This window comes from Nelumbo lutea, chromosome 1, assembly GCF_056320005.1.
Source record: "Nelumbo lutea isolate HS-2025 chromosome 1, American lotus-T2T, whole genome shotgun sequence".
NCBI lineage: Eukaryota > Viridiplantae > Streptophyta > Magnoliopsida > Proteales > Nelumbonaceae > Nelumbo > Nelumbo lutea.
In genome coordinates, this window is record NC_142684.1 from 206,237,462 (window position 1) to 206,263,020 (window position 25,559).

Below are 25,559 nucleotides of genomic sequence, written 5' to 3' on the forward strand. Positions count from 1 at the left end.
AATTGGAGGAGAATTCTACTAAGACTGTTCACAGTTCAGTGGGCAAAATCTTGCTGGGGCCTCACATTGGGGCCCACAGCACGAGATCGGTGAGATTCCCACATTGGGTCAACTTCTTGGCAAGAGTCAGAGGCCAGCTCCCAGTTTGTTCCTAGCAAGCTAAGCAAAGACGAAATTGTTGGTTTAGCGTCTGCATTATACATCCCAAGTGAATTCAACTATGTTCAGCCTGGCTTGAACCAGTTCCCTTGGAGTCATGGCTGAGGCAAAGTTTGTGTCTTCGACGAAGTGTTGGTCGCTGGCATCTGATTTCCTCTTCACCCATTCATTGTTGAGGTGCTTTCTCTCTACAATATTTCTTTGGGGAAACTTCACTCGAATGCCATTCGAACCCTCGTGGGGACAATTTTTACTCAAGATATAGATGTCTTCTCGGAGATGTGTAGTATAAAGAAGGTTCCAAATGAGCCCTACTATTTTTACTTGTCTTTTCGCCGAGGTTATAAGCTTTAGGAGGTTTTCCCATGAAAGTTAGGGATTGGAAGAGTAGGTACTTCTTCATTTCATGGGAGGTCAGTTGGCCTATAGACATCGTCTGGCGACGTAGGGCAAGAAAGATCTCTGAGGTCGAGTTCGATGAAGAGTTGAGTGTTGAAGACCAACACCTCGTATGTTAGTGGTTACTAATAGATAAGTTCTTAGCGGATCCTATGCTCGTTCAGGCCTACCTAAGTCCCATAGGTAGGTCGGCCGAATCGTCTTTTGTTTTTATATTGGAGGTTACCCTCTAGCTCGACTAACTTACTTTTCTTTTGTATGTCTTCTCAGGCTGGCATGTACTAGTTCTCTCCTAGCAATGGCTAAGAGGCCCTCAAAGAAGAAGAGGAGGGCGGCTTCACTCATCAACGGAGGGTTCATCGGCCGATGCCGAGGAGAGGCCTTCCACATGCATGCCAAGGGCGCCAACCTTGAAGGGGGTAGTGACCACATGTCCGTAGAGCCCACTTAGATTGCCACAGATCTGGTCATCCCATCCCCTCAGGTCACTCCAGAAGAATGCGCTATTGGCCCCTATCACTCCAACATACCCCATTTCATCCCTAACATCGACATTTCGATCATTGACCATCTCATTGATCCTCTAGTTGCTCTACAAATGGGAAGAGGAATCCTTCTCGATGAGGACTTACAATTCTACAATGGGCTTGATCCTTCTGATGTTGGCACAAGGATGATTCGGTTTATCCTTCAAGTATGACCTCTATTTCTGATATTTGCTTTTCTTTCCTTCTAGACCTTATTTGTTTATTTTTTCTTTCTTGCAAATGAACATGATGGGCCAGGTCTTGCTAAATCAAATCACCTTGTCCAAGCATGAAAATTGTGAAATGCAGGCGAACATAGAGGCCCTGTAGGCCCAACTAGAAGGAGCTCACCTGAGTGTTGAGGCGGCTCACCGTAGTGTAGAGGAGGACCACCAACGCTTCCTCAAGCTTAGTACCGGCATGCAACACGGGTTGGAGCAGACCAAAGGAATCATTGCTGCCCTGACCGCTGAAGTGCAGACTAAGGGTCGTTAGCTGGAAGAGCGACAAACTAAATATACTAAGGATATTTGTCGTGTCAAGGTCACAGCGGTCAAGCACTTATGCATGTCGCTAGATTATGAGCATGAAAAGGTCAATAACGCCCTTCCTTATATGAAGAGGGGATTCAAGCTACATCGTCGCTTCCTTAAGTCCCTACATCCCAACTTTGATTTTGGTAACCTGTTTATTAGGTTGATACCAGATGAACTAGCCATGTTGGTCAACCAAGAGCCTCTAAGTCTGAACGAGGAAGATGGCGAGGTCAACAATGTGGTAAAGGACGAGGGCATGAATGAGGTTGACGACGATCTACAAGGTGATGAGGATGAGTGATTTCCGGTGGGGAGTTTTTGTTTACTTTCTTCAAGGAATTGTTGTACCTAGAACCCGCATGCTCCTTAATGCTTCTTTTTAAAACCTGTGTGCTCTTAATTGTTTCTTTTTAGAGTCTATGTGCTCTTAGCTTTCTTTGTTTGGCTATATGTCATTCCCCTTTGTTTTTGAATGAAACGATCTTTCCTGTACACTTTGTGCCTTCTTTCTCACTCTTTATTTTTCACTGCTAGAAAATAGATTAAGTATGAAAACACGATCTGGGATTGTCAAAGTGCGCCTATGTCGGGGTCTTGAAACAACTGGACTTGCAATTTTGGCTAAGTCGAAATGTTATCGAGCTATATGTCTGAGTTACCGAGCTACTGACATTTTCCAAGTTCGACATAAGGGGCCTTAGGGATGAAAGCGACTTGACTTCCTCTTGTGTATAGCTTAGCTAAAGTGCTCATAGCGTAGATCGTCTAGACCAGGTTGCCAGGGCGGGCAGTCTCATTTTTATACTTAGTGAAATTTGTAGTCTTTGCGGACGTCGCTCGAAACTTTCAAACTCTTCATACATAATGTCTCCTTAAGTTCTCAATGTTCCATGCATGGGGGTACTTGTCTCCCATCCAATGTTTTGAGCTCATACGTACCCTCACTAATCACCTTGATAACTCTATAAGGGCCTTCCCAATTCGGACCTAACTTTACCACGCCTCGCTTAGGTACCATAACTTTCCTGAGTACCAGGTCGCCAACTCAAAATTGGCACCTCTTAACTCAGATGTTATAATACCAAGCTACTCATTTTTGGTATGCCACAATACGGCCGAATATAGGCTAAGTCATGGAATTCTTCCATCAGGTCGAGGTTCGTTTGCAACTCGTCATTGCTAGCCTCCTCATTGTACATCTCAGACTATAAGGTTGGCACTTCAATCTCAATTAGGATGATAACCTCCATCCCGTACGTTAGGTTAAAAGGAGTCTCGTTAGTTGCCATCTTGATAGTAGTTCGGTAAGCCCAAAGGACACTAGGCAACTCGCCCACCCACAAACCCTTATCGGGAGAGCCAAGCTTTGAGTTCATGGAGTATTGTCTTGTTTGTCATTTCGGCTTGACCATTTGCCTGAAGGTGAGCCAACGTAGTAAAATTTTGATGGATTTCCATCTCGACACACCAATCCTGAAATATTATGTCTTCAAACAATTTCCCCATGTTTGATATCAACACCTTGGGGAGTCCGAATCTATAGACGATAAGGTACCTAGTGGCTCAGCTTCCACCAACTTCATAAAGTAGTCAATTGCAATGACTAAGAACCTCCTTTGTCCGGTCGCAGGTGGAAAGGGACCAAGGATATCTATCCCCCACTATGCAAATGGCCATGGGCTGATAAGGTACCTCAGGTTGACAACAGACTAGTATGGTACGTTAGCATTCTGTTGGCACTTGTCGACTTCTAAACTAATTCCAATGCATTTGCCTTCATCATGGGCCAATAGTAGCCTTGCCGTAGCATTTTTTGGGCAAGTGCCCTACCCCCAAGTGTCCTCCTAGAGACATTCAGGGATCTCGCGTAACACCTAGCTCACTTCAGTTGGGCGCAAACAACGCATGTAGGGGAGTGTGAATGCCAATAATAGCCTTGTCGTAGCGTTCTCTGAGCTGCATTGCACTCTGTAGGTAGGGTCCCAAGGTGCAGATAGTTGACGAGCAGATCCATCTCTCTGTAGGTAGGGTCCCAAGGTGCAGATAGTTGACGAGCAGATCCATCCAACTCGGCTTTGCTGCCAAAATAGGAGCAACCTCTTCTACCACTCTTTCTATGCTAGGTCATGGCAGGTCTTCAATATAGATTGTTTTCTTCGTAGCATCCATCACACCAGCTAGTTTTGAGAGCACATCGGCTTCGGTGTTCTTGGACATCGACACTTGCTACATGTACCAAGAGTGGGAGTTGGGTAGGAGCTCTCTAACCTTGGCCAGGTAGGCCAACATGGAGGGCTCTTGAGTCTCATATTGCCCATTCACTTGGTTCACCATTAGTTGTGAGCCGTTGCACACCATGAGATGTTTCACGCTGACCTCCTTCACCAACGATATCCCGACTATCAGCACCTCATACTTAGCTTAATTTTTCAACGCTCAAATTATGAACCGGAGAACATACTCTAGCTTCACTTTGCTAGGTCCATAGAGTATCATCCTAGCTCTGCTTTCATGCTGGTTGGACAAGCCATCCACATTGAGGATCTAGGGCTCCCCATCCCAAGTCGGGCTGGATTCTGGATTGTTTGATGCCTCTGAAGTGGTCACGAGTTCGGAAAATTCAGGGGTCGGTGCTGAATGTGCACTCGATGACGAAGTTAGCCAGGACCTGTGCTTTGATCGCTCGATGTTGCTCAAACCGGATGTCATAGTCACTGAGCTCAATTGCCCATTTTGTCAGCCTACCCGAGACCTCAGATTTTTGGAGGGCTTGCCTTAGGGGTCAATCGATTAAGACCATGACGGTATGGGCCTGAAAGTAAGGACACAACTTATAAGCTACTAGCACTAGCGAGAATGCCAACTTCTCGATGTTTGGGTACATGGTCTCTACGGCATATAAGACTTTACTCACGTAGTAGAATGGTCGTTGCACTCTGTCCACCTCACGAATTAGAGCCGAGATGACTACCTCATCATTCATAGAGAGGTAGAGTTTGAGTTTGTCCTCGGGTTCCGACCTAGTTAACAAAGGTGGCAAATTGAGGTACCTCTTGAGCTCGTCAAACGCGAGCTGGCACTCTTCAGTCCACTCAAAGTCTTGGTTAATTTTTATGGCCTTGAAGAATGGAAGGCACCGCCCAACCGACTTAAACATAAACTGGTTCAGGGTGGCTATCCAATTTGTTAACCTTTGAACTTCTCTAATTGACCTAGGGGGTCTCATATCTAGGACGACCTCGGTTCACTATGTACTCGAGGAACTTGCCCAATGTGGCTCCAAAGACACACTTGTTAGGGTTGAGCTTCATGTTATATTTTCTTAGAATGCTAAAAATGTTGTTTAGGTCAGAAATCAGAGAGTACGAAAATCGAGTTTTGACAACCATATCATCAACGTAAACTTCAATTTTATTGCCAATTTACTTAAAAACTATTTTATTTACAAGACGCTGGTAGGTCACCCAAGCATTTTTCAATTGCAAATGGCATCACTTTATTGCCAATTAATTCAAGCCAAAGGGCATCACTTTATAACAACAGAAGCTTGTTTCAGTTACAAATGTCATCTTCTCCTAGTTGGTTGGATCCATTTGGATTTGGTTCTAATCGGAATAGACGTCCATAAAGCTTAACAGCTTTAACCTCGAGGTCGCATCTACTAGGCAGTCAATCCTAGGGAGTGGTAAAATCCTTTAGGCAGGCTCAGTTGAGGTTGGTGTAGTCGATGCGCATGCACCACTTGCCCTTGGCTTTCTTCATGAGCACTATGTTGGCTTTCTTCTCATGTCCCCATCTACAAGTTTATCTCGTGGATGTACTACATCAATTCGTTGAAGTAGTGCACATCAATCCCGACAAGAACTTCTGAGGACTCGATTGGCAAGAGAGGCGTGTTCATGTTGGGTAGAGGAAAGTTGGGATTCTGCATGACAGGGACACTTAGTAAGGTCAGGGGCATGGTAAACTACCCAATAGTCACAGAGGGGATCTCAGGGTGCATAGCGGGTTGATCTTGCCCCCCTGTGACCAAGTTGTTGTTAACATGATTGTTGACGAGAGTGTTGCTGGAAGATGCCAATGAAGACGTACTTGGAATGGAAGTGTGAGAGTATGGCTTTTGGGTATAATTTCCCACAGACAACATCAATTGATGGTGCGCGATTTGGTTCTCCCCATTGGCGGAAAGCTCGAGTGCCAAACTGAGTAAGCCGCTTTGCCGAGCTGCAAGAAGGTAGATATCAAAGTGTCCGGGTTGCTTTACCTAGGGTGGACACTCTGATTCTTAAGTCAACAAACTAATAATGTGATTGCAAGAACGCAGGAGCTAGAGTGTATGAGAGCTAAATCGCACATACCTTTTATGTGAATGGGGATGCCTTCATATAGGCTAGCTAGCTGCCGTGAGACACGATGCGCGTCCAAGATCTCCAACCCATTTGGTTCGAAGGCGATTTCACGCCTAAAGATGAACTCTGTGTAAGCAGGTAATGTTTATCCAGTTGCATCCGAAACGGGCGGGGTGATAACCGGCTTCTTCCAACATGGTGTTGTGATCTCGGGGAAGTCAGAAACGACACTCTACCCGTGGAGGAGGTCACTCAGCACGTTAAGTAGGTTGATAGTTGAACTTGAATCAGGTCGGTACGCCGACTTGATGTTTTGCCAATCCAATGGCAGTTTGATCTGCCAAGGTGGTGCCGAGGTGACCAAGGTGGCTGCAAGGTGTCCGAGGTGCTGAGGTGTGAATTGACTGTTATGAGGTGCTACGTGTTATCACGTAAGATGAGGGCAAAATCGCCCCTCAAAAAAACCCTCAAAAAAAGAAAAGAACATTCTTTTTATTTTTCTCTTTACTTGGAGACTAATCCATCTTGTTTCAAGTATTAAGATTATTTAAGACGAGGAGAGGTGGTGGTGGCATGGCCGTTGACATCGCCCAATGGATAGTTATGCGACTATCTTTATTGCTGGTGCCATGGCGGGGGCAGTGATAGTCAAGCTTGAGCAGGTCAAGGAATTCATAGCTCAAAAACGCAGAAAATTTGCAGGCCCAATTAGCCCAGAAGCTGCCGCAGTGCGAACCATCAGAAACTTGCGTAGTTTCTGGTTATTTTATGCTCTCACTGTCTGGGCCATGATCTTTCTGAGCCTCTTGAGAAGACCTTTGGTGTTTGGGACCTTATTGACGGTGGTGGCAATTTCGATACTGGATCAAATCTGGTTCCCTCCGGTGATACAAATTACAAGCTTGACTGATTTTCTGTTGCTTCCTGTCACTACCTCGTTGGTTGCCATCACTGGTTTAATTGAACGCTTAGTGCTTGGCATTGGAATCTTGGTCATAGTGACCATTGTTGAGCTCATCCGCACATATGCTGTGATTCACCTTCTGTTGTCACTTGGCATCGGATTACCTCTAGTTATTTTTCATGCAGTCTTCGGAGTTAGAGATGATGATGAGGATTTCCAGAGTAAAGCTAAATGAATTCAGTCTCAGATTTTCAATTTATGGATATAGGATGATCTAGTGTGCCACTAAGGCCCTCCAACAATGTCATAGTCATCTAATAATCTGTTGGTTTTAAATTTTATTCATGTTGGTTTCCTTTATTGTTAATTATTTACTTTGCACCAGTGCAAATGGATTGAATGCAAATTTTGCACTAACCAATAGATGAATGCAGAAGTTACATCAACTGAGCACAAAAATGCATATTAATTGAACCGGTTTGGATTTACAGTACAAAGAAACAAAACCTTTGCGAGAGTGAAGGACTTTTTTTTCTTAATTTTCAAGGCAAGCAACTTAAAATTATGCTCCTAAAAGCAGCAGATTATCTCAAAGGAAAAGGCAAATAGATGCGAGGGGATTCTCTGCAAGTAAAAACTTTGTACATGCTGTGAAAGCATAGGAATTTTACATGTATAGAAGATATTCTCAATGCGCAGCTGGATACTTTGTGAGCATCAAGGATCAAAATTTTGTCACGTATTCGTCGATATATATCGCATCAGAGCCTTTCCGATATACCCCTACAGGGGGTATTTCAGGTCGGCAAATGGTTCAGAGGGTAGACTGGCTCCTCTGAACCAATTTCAAAAAAAAAAAAAAGCTTTAAAAACAGTATCGATACAGGCCGATAAGCCTTACCAACATATCACCCTATATCGATATTTCGAACCTTGGTGAATTTTGTTTGTAGGAGATTCAGGTTCCAAATCGAATCATGTTTAACTTTACCGGTGGGCTTCTTCCAAAAGCATATTGTAGGAACTTTACTGATGCAAAGTTGAACTGGAATGCATTAATGCACTGCTCCGGCATTTGTATCTCTTCCAAACGCAGCCATAATTACACATTTGGAACATCTCTTGTCATTCATGGGAGGAATCCAGATCTCCTACCAAAAAAAATCCCTCACAATATGTTTCAAAATGATATGTGTTTATACATTATGTGTGGGACCCACCACAAGACTGGAACCCACCATACATGTGATCACATATGAACACATATCATGTTGGAATATGTTGAGAGGGAATTTTGGTGGCTGAAGATCCTGACTCCATACATTTAAAGTTTTAGGAGTACAACTTGGATTGGACCAAATGAGCATTTTACACTGCTTTGGGCTGGGGCCCATGGGCCGGACCCATTCAAATAAAACAGAGTCGCTTTTTCATCTGATTGTGGATTAGTGGTCAACTGTATAGGTCAAATGGGTCAAATGATATTATTAATTAAACAAAAATATAAGAAATACAAAAATTATATAACTTGCAAGTTTCTCGTATAAGTGTAACAAATGAGAAGTATTAATATCAGTGATAGAAACGATTAAAAATACACAAAAAGGGAAAAAAAAAGAATAAACGTCTGAACCATGATCAATTGATCAGATCAAACAGTTCAATGGTTCAACTGGATGGGTCACCGGGTCATTGACGAGATGGAATGGTTCGACCAGAGTCCTGTTTAAAGAACTTAGTTACTACAAAATTGGCATAAAGTCATAAAGAAAAGAAATACCTTTGAGTTAACCATCCCAACACAGGAAAACAGAATAAAGAAATCCAAATACTTTCTTCTCCAACTCATCTTTTGTAAAAGAATCACCTTTCAACGTAGCGCCCCCCTCCTTGCTGCTTAGAATATTGGAATAGTAATATTGGATTCCCTCTCTATCTTTATCTTGTTCCAGCAATAAAAATTCAAAGCCTTCAATATTAAGTTCACTCAACAACAGTACTTGACAGTGTGAGCATTCGATCGAGAATCACGTCATTTGTTAATTGTTCGTGCTTGGTCGACTTAAAGATTGCTAGTAGTTATGGGACAGTCTCAGTCGTCTCAGCTGCAGGGTCTGTAATGGGGGCAGCCATTGGAGTCTGGATCTGCTCCTCACAAAGTATGTCTCACACCGATCTCACAGTGTGTCCTGGCTGCACATCAGGACATCTTCCATACTTGTATTTATAATTCATGAAAGATGTTCCTAATACAGGGTGGGATATGTGGCTGTGAGGAGCAAATTCCAATTCCAGTCATTGTCCGTGCACATATCTAAGTCAGTAGTACGCCTCTCGTGGCCAGAGAATTTGTAGTCCCAACTAGCCCAAAAACCACAGTAGTTCGAATAATCACAAACTTGCATAGTTTCTGGTCAGAATACATTCTCTTCGTCTGGTCTATACTATTTCTGAGCCTCTTGCCAAGACCTTCAGGCCTGTTCTTTTTCTTAGGACCGAATTGGTCCTATCGGTTTTTTGAAAAACAGTAATCGAAACCAGTCAATTAACTGGTTGACCGGTTCGGTTAGTTGGTTTTTTAATTTTTATAATATATTATAAAATATATAATAAAAAGTTATAAATGTATATAAAATATTATATTTTAATTAATAAATAATATATCATATATTATAAATATGTATTTATATATAATGCATATTTATTCATTTATAAAATATATATTATATATATAATACACATAAATATATATAAAATATATAGAATATATGTATACCGGTCAGTTCGGTTAATTGCCGGTTTTAGATTGGTTAACCGTAATCGAAATGGTATCTTTGGTTTTTTAAAAATACTGAACCGACCGATTCAGTTAACCGATTTTTCAATTCGGTTTCGATCGGTTTTTTTGGTCAGTTCGATTTTTCGGTTTTTTTGCTCACCCTTAATTTTGAGAGGGGGGAAAGTTTATTAATAGGATTTTGGTTCCCATTGACCAAGATACCCATGTTGTTTTTTCCTATTATCCATCTCCTAGGTGAATAATTAACTTTCCCACAAAGAGCCAAAAAAAACAAAACTTTCCTACATAAGGAAAAAATACCAATACTAAGACGAGACAAAATTGCCCCTTTTAATAATAGATTTTTATAGATAAAATAATCATTATCTTATTTATCTGAAAGATAAAAGAGCTTGATAAAATACATTTATCTGAATAACCACTTGATAGGGATGACGGTGGTGGCATGTCTCAGGCTGCACCTTGTGGGTCATGTCTCTCCCGGTGGCCACAGTGTTCTCTGAAGCTGCTGCCACTACTGATGAATTGATAGACCAGCTGCTGTTCGCATGACCAGACATGGCATCCTCACCTGTCTCACTGCCTCTTTAGTCATGGTGACTCTGATTGAGCTCATCCTCACACATGTCGCGATTCTTATTATGTTATTTTATTTTTTAGGTAAATAAGAAAATGATCATTTTAATCATAAAAAGCTATTATTAAATTTTGTCTCACCCAAATAAGGTTTTTAAAATCGAACTGGTCAGGGGTCTGGTTCCTGGGTTGAATGGTCCGGCCATTCGAACCGAATGGACAGCCCATTCTAACAACAAAAATAAAAAATTGAAAAAAATAAAAAAATAAAAAATATTCAAACTGTTGGACAGTTCGAATGGTTTGAATAGTTCGACCACCCGGGTCAGCGGTTTACTGACCAGATCAACGGTTTTTGGCAAAATAACAGTTATGGGGTAAAACGGAACCGGTCACCTGACCGGTTCCCGGTTTTTCCAGTCTGACCGTCCAGTCCGGTCTGATTTTAAAAACCATGCATCCAAGTATTGATAACTTCCCACCTATGAGATGATTACCACTTGGATAATTAAATTTTACATGAACCACACATAAATCTGATAAAAGAACATAAATATTTCTCATTGATCAAACTTCTCCCTATAAAAAAAAACCGTTAATAATAAGGTATATGCCTTATATATTGTCATGTTCATACAAACACTCACACTCTATTTTGTGCTTTGCGGACCCCAATCTTCAGCGGTTGAACCGGTCACCTGGACAGTTAATTGGGTTCATGGTTTTAACCTGATTAATTGGACCGACTGCCTTGTTGAACCGGAAATTTTGGCACCCAGCTGATTTTTCATTTTTAGGGTCAATAAATGGTCCGGGGCCTCCAGGCTTTAAATTAAAACATTGTAAGATGACAAGAAAGCCGCCGGATGGAAATTGGAATCCCTACGTGATGTTCAACTTTCAACTTGCCACATTACCGAGAGCTACAAATGGATCGGATCAAATCAGAAAATACCCAGATTCCAACGTGAACCCTTGATTTTTGGATTTAGATCGAATCATATCCATTACATTTAAATAATGTTGAATCTATATCACCAAAAAATTAAAATAATTAAAAATCATTAAAATAGCGTTTGTTATTAATAAAATAATCTACACTTAACTTTCATATTTTATCTTATTAATAACAACTACTTGAGCATCCCCTATGCTATATATCTCTGCTTATTTCTCCCTTCACGTTATAGAGAGGAGTCTAGATAGTCCTGTTTAAAATGCAAGGTTCGAAACTTTGATATGATACATTTGATACGGGGTGTATCGTATCGTATCGAAAGTTAAATGATATGTTTCTATAGGGATCGTATCGGGGTGTGATTTAGTTCAGGGGTAGATCAGCCTTAGACTGATCCCTCTGAACTAGTTTCAATGAAAAAAAAAATAAAGGTGGATGAGCTTTGATATAGGCCAATATGTCGATAGGAGCGTATCGGCTTTTATCAATCAAGGTTCAAAATATTGATAGCCCGATACACCGGTAGGGACGTATCGGGTGTTTCAATACTTATTTTTTTTACTTTCTTAAATATTTTTTTTTCAATACTGGTTCAGGGGAGCCGGTCTTGGACCCCTCCATCCCCTGAACCGGTCAGACCCCCGATACACCCAATGTAGGGGCATATCGGAAGGGTCCTGGAATGATACGTATTACATCTGGTTCAGTTTTGCATTCCATTTATTTGTATTGTAACTATGATATGTACTCTTAAATTTGTATTTTTTTATTTGTATTTACTGATAAATCCAAAAAACTAATACAAAATTTGCACCACCTTCTTGCATCAATTCTCATTGAAATGGGGGCCACATTAATACTAGTGTACAAAACACTAGCATGCTCACTCATGATTTGTTATTTAGCCAAGTTTGATGCTTGTATTTACATCAAATTTGGGCTCCCACAAGATGCTACAGCCACACATTGGAACATCTCCTCATGAATAAGGGCATACAAGTACGAGAGGTGTTCCTAATGCAACGTTGTAGTATCTCATAGGTACTGCAGGTAGCAGATCCAAACTCCCCAGTTAAGAATTGTGTTGGTAAGGTGATTTACAAGTAGGGGTGAATGCGAACTGAGCTTTTCACAAGCTATTCGAGTTTGGCTCATGGAAAACTTAATTCGAATTGGTCTAAACCAAGCTTCAAGTTAAGCTTGAGCCAAAAATACAGGCACATTAGCTAATCAATCCAAGTTCAAGCCTAGTGAAGCTTAATTCGTGAAGTTCATTAGTCTAATTGAACTTATAATTATAATTATATATATTTTATTTTATAAGAAGTTTGGTTCACTATCAAGCTTGAATCAATCTCAAGCCCAAACTCGAACTTCATATTTTTATGTCGAGCTAAACTTGAATATATAGCTAGATATTCAGCCCAACTCGACTCAAATCCACTCACATTGGCAAGTAAATATACATGAACATAACAGACTAGAAGATGGTCATACCAATGTAGGGGGACCTGATATCTGATAGCATATTTGACACATGTGGGAGCTACAGTGCACAAAAGATGTCACAAACACCGGGAAACTTGCTTATAAGAGAACTTATATGAATTAAACACCACCTTTATCTCAAAAGGTTAAGCTTAATATTAATTTGGATTGTAAATCAATCCTTGCACACAAGTCCTTTGCTTGCCTTATTTCTATCTAACTTGAAATTCTCACAAGTGCTTCCCAACACATTTTTTATCTTTAAGAGTTGGATACTTAGGCCTCCATGTCAAGGTTCAAAGTATCGGAAATGCAAGTTGTATCAGAAAGGTAATTTTAAGAGACATATCGAGATATGCTTTGGAAACGTATAGATATAGACAGAAAATCAAGATATGCATGGATACACTAGAAAATAAAAAATAAATCCTTAAAAATATGTACAATAATAAAAATGAGTTTTATGTGAGTATACCTAATTTATTTAAACATAAAAACCATTCTTTAATGATTTATATAAAGTATTGGGATATAATTAGTAACCATTGAAAAATAATAGAAGAACTGAAATGTGTGTATATATACTAATATTTATTAGTTAATATTTTTTTTGAAATCATTTATTAGTTAATATTTATTATATATAGATTTAGATAATATTTATTATGTATACAAGTTAATATATACCTTAATTTTTAATAAATAAATATAACTTGTATTCATCTTATTATTATATAAATATTAATAATCAAATTTATAGCATTTGTTGAGAAACATCCACCAAGGCAAGAAAGATTACCTTAAGTATAAAAAAATATGTCAATTAAGGTTGGCATAATGGTTAATTAATTATTATTATTATAAGCAAATGACTTGGGTTCGAAATTTGTTACCTTTGGTTTGTGATTTTAACAAGTTATTTCACTTAAATAACATTTGATGACATATTAAATGTTGTAATCAAAGGTAATTTAAATGAGCATTTAATTAAATTATATTGGCATTTAGTGACGTCTCAAACTTTAAAACTTAATTAAAATTGATATTAATGAGAGAGAGAAGAGATAATTTAAATTAAAATTTAAAAATAAGAGGGAAATTAAATTTGGCTAATACATAATGCGTATCGGCCCATTTCGGGTATAAAAAATACGAAATCATGTAAACCTCCCTTGTATTGAAAAACCTGCAGTTACATCCCTTTTCTTATTGTCATGGATGGAAAACATTGACAAATGCATTAGTTTTCAAAAGAATTTTTCACTTTTAATTAAAAAAAATCTTCAAGTTAAAGTGAAAAGAATAAAATAATTCTATAAAAATGTTAGGTCTGGTGAAGTTTAGAGGGGAAAATCTGAAATTTTGAATTATATTAAAAGATGCCCTAATAAGTTGTAAGTATAATTTCATAGCTTAGAAATCTTGATTACTTGAACAAATTAAGATGAAAAGGAGGTAAACTGCAGTTTTTTTATTTTATTTTTTGATAAACTATAGGGGTTTTTTGTGAAAGTGAAACCTCAGAGGAGGTGTTTATCATTGTCATAAACCTCATGTTACGCATAATTAATTTCTATCTATCCAACTATTCTGCGCCTCTGTTTTGTGAATTGAGATATCAACATATACCTTTGCAGCTGAAAAGCTTCGATTCAACCGTTAATACAGCAGTAGGACAGTGCAAGGAGGATATATTAGGACACTGATCTCACTGGTTTGATGGTTTGAGAGAACTTGCCAACTCATGACCACTGTAAGCTAATTAAGATAGCTTTAAACTTTACTGATTACATTAAATAGATAAACACTTAGGGGGGTGAGTTGGTGTGGTCCCATTGGCTGGTCTCATCTCTCCTATATTAAATATTTACTTATTAATAAATCAAAGTGAAAATTATAGTCTATCCCACCTCACAAATTTGTATTTATTCTTTTCTTTTATTTTATAAAACCCTCACCTATTCCTCTTTGAATCTGTGAAATTCCTCCATCTGTCAATGACAAATTTGGGAGGTGAGAGAATCAATAATTTACCCTATAATCAAAAAAGAATACAACGGGCTGAACCAAGATCAGGTTCATTTGGTTGGATTCATCTCTATGGCCCGTCCATCGTAATCTCTAAAAACCATGCAATGCAAGATTCAGAGAATGATATGTGAGGGAGATACGAGTCTTCAGCTGCTTTACCGTTGGCACTTAATCCCCTCTTTTAACTTATATTTTCTATGTAGTAAAACAAACGATAGCACAGCCAACTATCACTGCTCTTATGGATAAACACATTCGCTACAAGATGATGATGGTAATAATAACGATGATGATGAGATAAACTTTAATTTTAACTAAAGTACATTTGTTATAAGTAGAACCCGTGCTTATCATGATCAAAGAAGCTGAGGTGAGAGCTAGAGTGTGGAAAGAATCGGCAATTCTGAAGGAATCATTTAACCTATAAGCTTAAGATCTTAGGTAGGGGTGGCCATGAGTCGAGCTCTTCACAAGCTATTTGAGCTAGGCTCGAGCCTAATAGAACTCGGCTCGTGAGTTGAGTTCGAATATATATATATATATATATATATATAATAAAAATATTATAATTATTAAATATCTAAATATCAAATAAAAATATTTTTATATATAATTTTTTATTTTTATAAAACATTTTTTTTCAAATTGAGCTCGAGCATACGAGTTTTTTACTCGAGCCTTGTACAAACTTGACTAGTCGAGCTCAAGCCTCGTATTATTCGACTAGAATCCAGCCCTACTGTTAGGTGAAATTTTTTATTAGGTTTTTATTCTCTAACACACTTTTTCACACAAAAGTCTATTGAGTAAACAGATCCATCTATACTTTGGTTGAAATTTAATTAATTATTATAATGAGGCAACAAGTATTAACCACTAAAATACCATCTGAAATAACCATTCAATCTTAAAGCTCAATTTGGTAAGTGGAAGAGTTTATATATATATATATATATATATATATTTTTTTTTTTTTTTTTTTTTTTTTGTGGGGTGGGGGCATGGTGAAGCAAATTCGCATGCATCAAGAAAAGAATTCCTCCTAACCATGCAAAGCCTAAGAAGGTTGTATGTGTTAAGAAAAAAGAATATTCTAACACTTGCTTCTGGGAGTGTCTTTTTCAGAAAACCAAAGGCGATAAAGTCTTGGAATCTTTGACGAATTTGAAAGAAACGAATCAATTCAAGTAAAAAAGTGGCCAATAAGCAACATCAAACAACGACCCAACAATTCTCTAACAATATTGAATATCGATCTTCGTAGCTATTCAAAGATTCTTGTCCATCTGTACCTGTCAATCTTCCAAACTTCTGCAATCAAAGATGGTTATTAGCTTGGAACTATTTAATACTTGATGAAGCATTGTTCAATCTTTCAACATAACACAGCAGACTTCTTTGTCTTCGTCTCTTCTCCAATCAAATTATATAAGATGGCAATAAGCTACGAAGCCATCCTTGTTGCTTCGGTTGCTGGTGTCCTGGTTGGGACGTTCCTGTATCAAGTGATGGCACGAACATGGGAAACCATTCACCACGCCATGGCTCGAACATGGGCAGTGGTTTATCGGTCCATGTTCTACACTCTCACGGCCAGAGTTGTATTGTTGGTCAGACTGTTTGAAAGGCCTCGAGCGTTGGTGGTGGTGGTGATGATAGTGATAGGGACTTCCAATTGGCTATCAAAGAAACATCGATCTGCAGTGTTGATGAACGCCATTGCTGTGGCCTTGCTGGTGGTGGTGACTGTGGTTGAGCTTCTTCTCACACATGCTCTCAATAGCATCTTTGTGTCACTTGGCATCGGATTGTCCTTAAGCCTAATTCAGGCAATCTTTCTGGGCCCCAATTTGTAATGATGTGAATTGAATATATAGTTTTCATGCCCTTTCACATGGTTTCAAGAGCGTCAATTTTAGGCTTTGGCAATTAGCTCTATCCTTTGCCAACAACTACAACGCCTCTCTCTCTCTCTCTCTCTCTCTCTCTCGCAGGTCAAAGAGAGAGAGAGAGAGAGAAGGGCTTTGGAGTGAAGATAAATCTCAAGGTTCTAAAGGCTTGAGGACCCATAACATATGCTAGTGTGTATTCATCAAAATAAGGGAAAAGCTAGGCTTTTGAAACATTTGTCAAGGCGATTGCCTGTTGAATTTTCTCATTATAAGTTGGGGCAAACTTCAAAGTTAAAACGGTATAATTTGTTCTTCTCTCATGTTTCCTCCACATGGAGGGCTGATGCACCACCACCTAGCTAGACCATTGGCCAGATATATAGAAAACCACATCTATGGTTTTTTTTGGCAATACGTCCTAATCCCCATAGAGGTTTGAATAGCGCAGCACCACTCTAACAAGAGCTCGGATCTCCTACTCACACGACATTACATCTGTACATTTGGAATATCTACCATATTTATATATTACCATTCATGGAGAGGAGACCACATCTCCGCCCCACAATGCCCTACAGCACATCCCCATCATGTATTGGGAATATCTCCCGATGATGTACCAGAACTGATGATGTCATCATCGGGAGATGCTCTCAATACACAATGGGGATGTGCTGTGGGGCATTGTGGGGCAGAGATGTAAACTCCATCGAGAGATGTTTGTTCCATGTACAGCTGTAGTGTCCAGTGGGTAGGTGTGGATAGAATTCTTGTGGGCAAGAGATCCGAATTCCATTAATAAACAAGCTCCCTCCCCAAAATCTGTGGCTTCAGGAATGAAACCCGTGTCTTAGATGGAAAAAACCAGCTAACATACCAACTTACCCACCCCTCAGATGGCAATGTGCTAAAAATTAATATCACATCGATTACCTTTTTCCAGGATAACCATTTATTATTATTTCTATTCTTTCTTTCTATTTTTTTGAATTTTGATCAGCAGATGTATTAAAATTTCAGGATATATAACCATTTAAGAAATGGCTATTAATGTCAAGATGATGCCATGCATTCCAAATCAAAGGTTATTTTTCATAAGTTTTGAGGATGGTGATTTGAACACAGTCCCGTCTGGTAGTTTATAAGTTCTTTTCTCATAAAAGACAACATGCCGGATGTTGGTTATCTAATGTATTTTCATCTTTTACCGTGATCATCAGAATAATAATAATAATGATAATAATAATAATAGTTTTCATCAAGAGGAGAAAGTGCCATGCTTAATTATTACAAAATGGTGAAGAGATTTTTTTTACTTGACAGTTTTGGATTTTCGTAAATAATAGTAAGTGTGCTCATGCTTTGCATCGGCAATTTTGTGATGATGATGATGATGATGATGATAGTAATAATATGTTTTCAAATGTTTTCTACATTTTTTATATTTCTATGTTTGTTTTCTAAATGTTTTCCAATTTTTTTTTGTATTTTTTATACTTTTGTGTATTTTCATCTGTTTAATTTTTATTATTATTTAATTATGACATCAAGGGTTAGCACTTGACACATTTGACCCAAAAGGTTGAATTGTTGATTCTCCACCAACAGTAAAACAATTCAATTTTTAGGTTGAGAGGTGTGGGCCCTGCCCCTTTTAGGTTCAAGAATATGCGGTTGAGTCATCCAGGGTTTACACGAAAAAGTGAAGGATCGGTGGGAAGGAGAGAGCCCTGTAGTGAGATGGAAAGGATTGTTCTTTCATAGGAAGCTAGGCCCTGAAGACTAGGATTAAAGAGTGGAACTTAGAGCAGTTTGGGAGATTAGAAGAAACAAAACAAGAGATTGTGACTAGAATTGAAGAGGTGGATGTCAAAGAGTCTCAGGGTCTATTGGAAGAGGGAGATACGGAGTTAAGGGGTCACTCAAGAGACAATTTGAGGACATTTTGCTAAATGAGGAGATTAGTTGGAGACAAAAATCAAGGATTCAATGGCTTCAAGCAGGAGATAGGAATACAAAGTTTTTTCATGCTATGGCTAGTGCAAGAAGAAGGAAGAACTTTATTTCTAACTTGGAGATAGACCTGTTCATGGGTCGGGCTTGGGCTTGGCTTTGTCAAAATTCTAGTTGGCCCAGCCCGAGATAGTGTAAAATTGGGCCTGAAGCCCAGCCCATGAACAAATTTAGTTGGAGATAGATGGTGAGGTCATATCTCAACAAGGAGCAATTGCAAAGGCCTTTTTGAAACATTTTAAAGCAATTTATAGAAGGTTGTCAGTTGAAAATCTGTGGGTTGATGGTTTGGATTGGCCTAGCCTTTTGGGAAACCAAAAGTTTTGATTGGAAAGACCTTTTGAGAAGGAGGAGATCAAGAAGGCGGTTTTTTCTTTGGATAGAGCCAAAAGTTTTGGTTTCACAATGGCTTTCTATCAAGACTATTGAGAAGTGCTAAAAGATGATCTAATTGGGACTTTCAATGAGTTCTTTGAAAGGGAAATAAAAAATCCAGGTGCAAACTCCACTTTTATTACTTTGATTCTTAAAAAAAGTGGAGCTAGTCACCCAAAAGGCTTTAGACCCATCAGCTTGGTGAATAGATTGTACAAAATTCTAGCAAAGGTCTTGGCTCTAAGAATCCGAGAGGTCCTCCCCTCCCTCATAACTCCCAATCAATGGGCTTTTGTCCAAGATAGGCAAATCACTAATCAAATCTTAATTGCTAACAAGTGTGTTGAGGAAATGAAGAGAGAAAAAATAAAAGGATTAATTCACAAGTTGGACATGGAAAAAACTTATGACCAAGTTGATTGGACTTTCTTAATCGAGATTTTAAGGTAATGTGGGTTTGATAAGAGATGGTGCAAATGGATTTGGGGTGCTTAAGATCTTGTCTCTTTCCAGCTAAACGTGGGTAAGACATGGAGATGCTCTATCCCCCTTTCTTTTCACACTTATAGTTGATGTTCTAAGCAGAATCGTTCTAAGGGCTGATTAGTGAGGGTTGTTGAGAGGGTGGAGAGTAAGAAGAGAGGGTGTACCTATTACCCATTTAACATTTGTAGATGACACCATTCTTTTTTTTTTTGGAGGAACTAAGTTGGATTAGGTAAGGAACATGAAACTTTCAGTGTAACTCTTTGAAAGGATGTCAATTCTTAGGATTAATTTTGAAAAAAGTTGTGTAGTGGCGTCATAACTCTGTATTTTGATGCCTTAAGGGCATCATTTTAGGGGTATTTTAGACCATAGACTAACTAATATGTACTTTTTTTTTATTAAATTCAATGTTGTGACCTCTGAGGGTTCTTGTGGAAATTCTGGGTGAAAACTAGAAAATTTACAGATTTTTATGTAGAGTTTGGGAAGCTGGTGAGAATTCCAGCTGAGAGATGGGGTGTTTTTGTGAAAAACTAAGCACAAGAGGGCACCTCCTATCTGCTAAACCCAGAAAGGTGCCTCTCCTACTATATTAGCATACCCCCCTCTCCTTAGCAAAACCTAAGGCGCCTCCCCACTCGTTCTTTTCACCTCTAACAAACCCTATCCGCCCCTAATTGTTAAATCTTCACCTTTCACTCCTCCCTAACATCTAATCTCAACCATCCAAACCTTAGTAATCTCTCATACCCTTAGATTTTCACCTTGCAATATCCATCCACCATTCTAGGGCGCCATTTCTTTAGCATTCTAACCCTAGGTCGCCACCTAACTTCTAATCCCTACCATTCAGCCTTTAACCACTAGATCTCAGCTCTCTATCTCAACCACTCACCCTAGGGCGCCACCCACTCCTTTCAATCTCTACCTTACAGCCCTAGGCGCCCAAATCATCACCATTCAATCTTGGGAGCTTAAATCCCAGCCCTCCAAACTTATAGGCGCCCTCTCCATTTCACTCTAGCCGTAGGATCCCTCTAGTTTAATCCTAACCCTCCATTCCTAAACCCTAGGGGCGCCCATTTTCTGCATAAACCCACTAGCTGCCCCTCTCTTTCTCTCAAATCCCAGTTTTGTCCACCCTTCTCTATAAAAAAGACCCCAAGGTAGGGGTGCCAATGGTATTCGAAAATCCAATTTCAAATTCAATATTCGATATAATCGAATCAAATTTGGATAATTCGAATATCTAATCGGTCGAGTTCGAATATCCTATTCTTACCGAATAGTTAATTGGATTCGAATTCGAATATGACCCGATTCGATTCGATAAATATCCGAATTCGACCGATTTTTTAATTCTTATATATAATATATAAAATATTTTATATAATATATATATAATAATTAAGTTATATAAATAATTTATATATTTATATAATTTATATCAATAACATATTTATTTTATTTATTTATTAATTATCTAAAATAATTAATTAATCGAATTTGAATCAAATCAAATATTTGAATATTTAATCGGATTCGAATTCGAATATTAATTTTCAATATCCGTCGGATATCGAATTGAATTCGGATATCGGATTCAAATTCGGATATTGCCTGATCCGATTTGAATTTGATCCATTTACACCCCTACCCCAAGGGCCTTGGAAAAGGGGTTGGTTAGCCCAGTACACAAGGCGAAGGCTTTTTGAGGGGTTCAAGGGTTACAAGAAGGAGGACGCCCAGTTCTTGTCAGGAGGGGTTCCTACAAGCAGTTAGTCCAACCGACAACTTCCACCACTGGAGCTGATCCACCATTTTTATTTTGTTTTATTTTCTTTCTTTTTGTTATCAGTTTTTCTAACAATTTAATTTCTATAATTTTTTATTTTTATTTAATTTAATTTCTTTTTTTCTTTGTCTTTTGCAGATTTGAATTTACCCAGTTCAAGGCTAAGGTGTCTCGAGGGGTTCAAAGGTTGAACAGAGGAGGAACGACTTGCAGTTGTCTTCCCAGAAAGCTACCGCCACTGGATCCGAATTTCAGCACATTTTTATTTATTTTCTTGTTAATTTCAGTTTTATTTAATTTCTGAATTTTATTTATTGTCTTTTTCAAATCTAAATATTTAATTTCAGCTTTAATAAATTTTATTTTCTTATTTTCTACAAATCCCAAATCAGTTTTCTTTTTCTTATTTGTTTGGAACAAAATAATAATTTTTAACCTTACTTCCCTAAAGATTCGACCCCTTTCTCAGCACTAAATTGCGTTCTTTATTTAATTTTGAGGATTGGAAAAATATAAATTATTAAACTGGTGTTTTGAGTGTTTGACGACGCATCCCGGGCGCACCACATTTTAGGTGCCGTTGTTGGGGAAGCAACAGACTGAAAATTTTTATTTCTTTGTTTCGGATTTGTTTACATTATTATTTTTTTTTATTTCGTTAGTTTTCTGATCTTTGGAAATAAAACTCTCAGAATTCTTCTTTGTTTTCGCAAGACGTAGCAGTCGAAGGCAGGGCGCCAGAACACTGCCAAACTGTGCAAAAAAAAAAAGGAAAATATTGGGTAACGATTCAGCTATGGTCGTCCCAACTTATTTCTGATTTTTCATTTTATTTTTGAATTTATCTTGGTAGAATAGTGTTTTTGAATCTTTGGTTATTTATTTTTATTTTTATTTCTTAATAGATTCAATTCTATTTTTTTAGGATTATTTTTTTCTTTTGTTTCATCTTTAGATCTAATTAGTTATTTAATTGAGTAGTTAATTATTAATTAGGAAATTATTCAAATTTTCAAATTTGAGTTTAAATTTCAAAATTTTAATTTTAATTTGAATCTGAATTTGAATTTGAATTTAAATGATAAATTTTGAATTTCAAAAAAAATAATATTTTAAAAGATTTTGCATTTGCATTCCAACATTTAGGGTTTGATATATTCTAGAGCATGCATCATATAAGATTATTTAATTGCTGAAATCATCTTGTTAGTTGTTAATGTGTTAGGGTTTTTCATTTCTTTCAATTGCACTCTTTGCTTAATTAATTTGTTTTATTATTTTATTACTGAATTACATATTAGAGATAACTGTTCAGATATTGTAATTAATTGTATATATTTTGTTTATTGTGCTTTTCCGTTAATCCATTTAAGGCCAATCCAATTTAAATAAGATAAGGTGGGGATTTCATCATCCTTCCTTGGCCCAAAAAACCACCAGCCTTTCACGTGCGGTTCACCCTAAACCTTAATTTAAAATTTGGATAGCAAGATCCTTTAGGAGGCCCCACACATTTGGTTCAAAAGTGTGTTGAATTTTAGGAAAGCTTGTAATTACTTTCCATAACCAGCCGTTGGTGTCTGAGGAAAGAGGTTAACCGACTAACCCTAAGCGGGTTTTGTGGTTACTTAATTAGGTCCTTGCGAGAACAGGGGGAGCCTCCCACATCCCCACCTCTTACTTGGATAATCAAAGGAAGTTGTGTAATTACAAGTGAACCTAAGAGAATTCACATTGGTTGAACCACTAGTTTAGGAAACCTTAGTTTAGCCCCTAGGTCGTGTGTCTTACTTGTTTGTGCTTAATCAAAAAATAAATAAATAAATAAAATAAAATGAATTCAATGGGTGGAGTTTGCGGAATGAGAAACTACTTCCAACCTAAGCCACTAATAGATTGGAACCATGTGTCTCAACAACTGGATAAGATTAATGGGATAGCCCAAAAGCTTGATCAATTCTTCACCTATAACCAGCAACCGGGCCCATCTACACCTTATCCTGAAGTTTGTTCCATTTGTGCCAGCCTGACCCACCAAGTTGATGATTGTCCAACGGTGGCCCAGTTTCCACTGTTTACCCAAGAACAAGTTCAGGCAGCCTAGAGTTTCTCGAGGCCTAATAATGACCAATTTTCAAATATTTACAACTCTGAGTGGAGAAATCACCCTAACTTTTCTTGGAGGACACATCAACTTAACACACAGTCCCAATAGTACCATCCATCTAACTCCATGGCCCAGCAATTTCAGAGGCCACAAGTGCAAAGCCAATTCCAACAGACTTACCCTAAGAACCAGTCGATCCAACTTTATCAGGTTTACCCACAACCGCCTTAGACCAATATAGTTGATGACAAATACGTGTAGCTTCAGCAGCTAATTCTAACTTAGTAGCAATCCATCGCTAGATTAGAGAGCCAAATAGGACAGCTAGCCGAAGCTAATGTGAGGAGAGAAGTATGACAACTACTAAGTCAACCGGTTGCCAATCCTAAAAATCAGCCACCGGGTTTTCCTCCCCAATAGGTTCAACAACCTCCTAAGAACCCTCAGTTTGAAAATGCCAAGGCTATTACGACCTTAAGGAGTGGGAGGATTTTAGAGGACCCGTATGAGAAAAAGAAATTTGAAAACATCAATGAAGAAGAAAATGAGCAAGAAGACCATAAGTTGGGGGGGGGGGGGGGGGTAAGAAAAAGGAAAGGAAATTTTAGAAGAAGAACCTATAGTGAACCGACCTGTAGTTTCCATTCCAACCGCACTCACACCCAGGCCATTGCGAAAGACGAAAGAGACTCGCAACGAGGAGATCAGGGAGTTATTCAAGCAAGTCCATATTAACATCCCTCTCCTCGACGCGATACATGTCCCGGCCTACACCAAGTTCTTGAAAGAGTTGTATACTTAAAAGAGGGAGCCACGATCGTCTCCACAAAAAGCGATGCTCTCGGCAGATGTTAGTACGGTTCTCCTAAACCAACTCCCCCGTAAAATGAAAGACCCTGGTGCTCCTCTAATAAGTTGTGTCATCTCTGGAATCACTTTCGATCGGGCTCTATTGGATCTTGGGGCCAATGTAAATCTGCTCCCCATTATTATTTATGAAAAGTTCAAGATCAGCGAGTTAAAACCTAATCCGGTAATTCTACAACTCGCTAATTGGTCAATTAAGTCTCCTCGAGGTGTTATTGAGGACGTCCTTGTCAGAGTAGAGGATTGTTACTTTTCTATAGATTTTATCGTCCTAAACATGACCCCAACCGAGGAACTGAACAATAACCCTATAACCTTAGGACGTCTGTTTCTAGCAACTACCAATGCATACATCAACTGTAAATTAGTAGAAATGGACATTTCATTTGAGGAGTAGAAAGTCAGATTAAATGTATTTAGCACCACTAAGTATCCAAACTTAGGGGAAGATGAGTTCAAGGTAGATGTAGTGGACAACCTCGTAGATGCCTTGTCTACCATTTGGTTAGCCCAATCTAAGCCTTGTTTGTGCAAAGAAGAAAGCGAGTCTGGAAGTGTAGATATGAGAAGTGAGTGAATGCGTCTGGCTGAAGACGTTAAACTTAGCGTTGGTTGGGAGGCAACCCAACAAAGTTTTATTTTAGTTGTCTTATTAGAGTTTGTCTTTTTGAATAAGTTTCAGAATTCAGTTAGCAAATCTTGAACCCCTATTGAATCCTTACCTCTTGATTGCTCCCTTTGGCCCAAGTCTCTTTTGCATCATTCTACTCATGCCATTAGGGACAATGGCATTTAAGTTGGGGGTAAGGAAAGAGAGAAAATTTTGAAAAATTGAGAGATTTTTTTTTAATTGAGAAGCTAAGCCTTTAAATATGTAGAATTAAAATTTCACTAAAAATTTTAAATTTTTTTTCCATTAAAAGAGATTCCCAAACAGAAAAAGTTGAGGAAACTAATAAAAGAATATTGAATTTTGTAGAGAATGGTAGCAAGTGACAGGAGTTAAATTGGTCTTGTTTGAATGTCGTCGAAACCGTTTAGAAATTGAAAATACTTTCAAATTTGCCCCTATAAAGATAAGAATAGAAAGATTGAGAAATCAAACGAAAAAATCTTCAAATTAATAGAGATAGTGAACTACCCCGAACAGTGCTGAATTTTACAAACAGCAAAAAAAAAGATAATAAAATGTCAATGGACACCCTAGACTTAGTAACCGGGTTTCTTCACCTAAGTTAAGTGTCCAGATTCGCGTCAAACGGGAAAGGTAATGCCAAAGACACTTACCCAACAC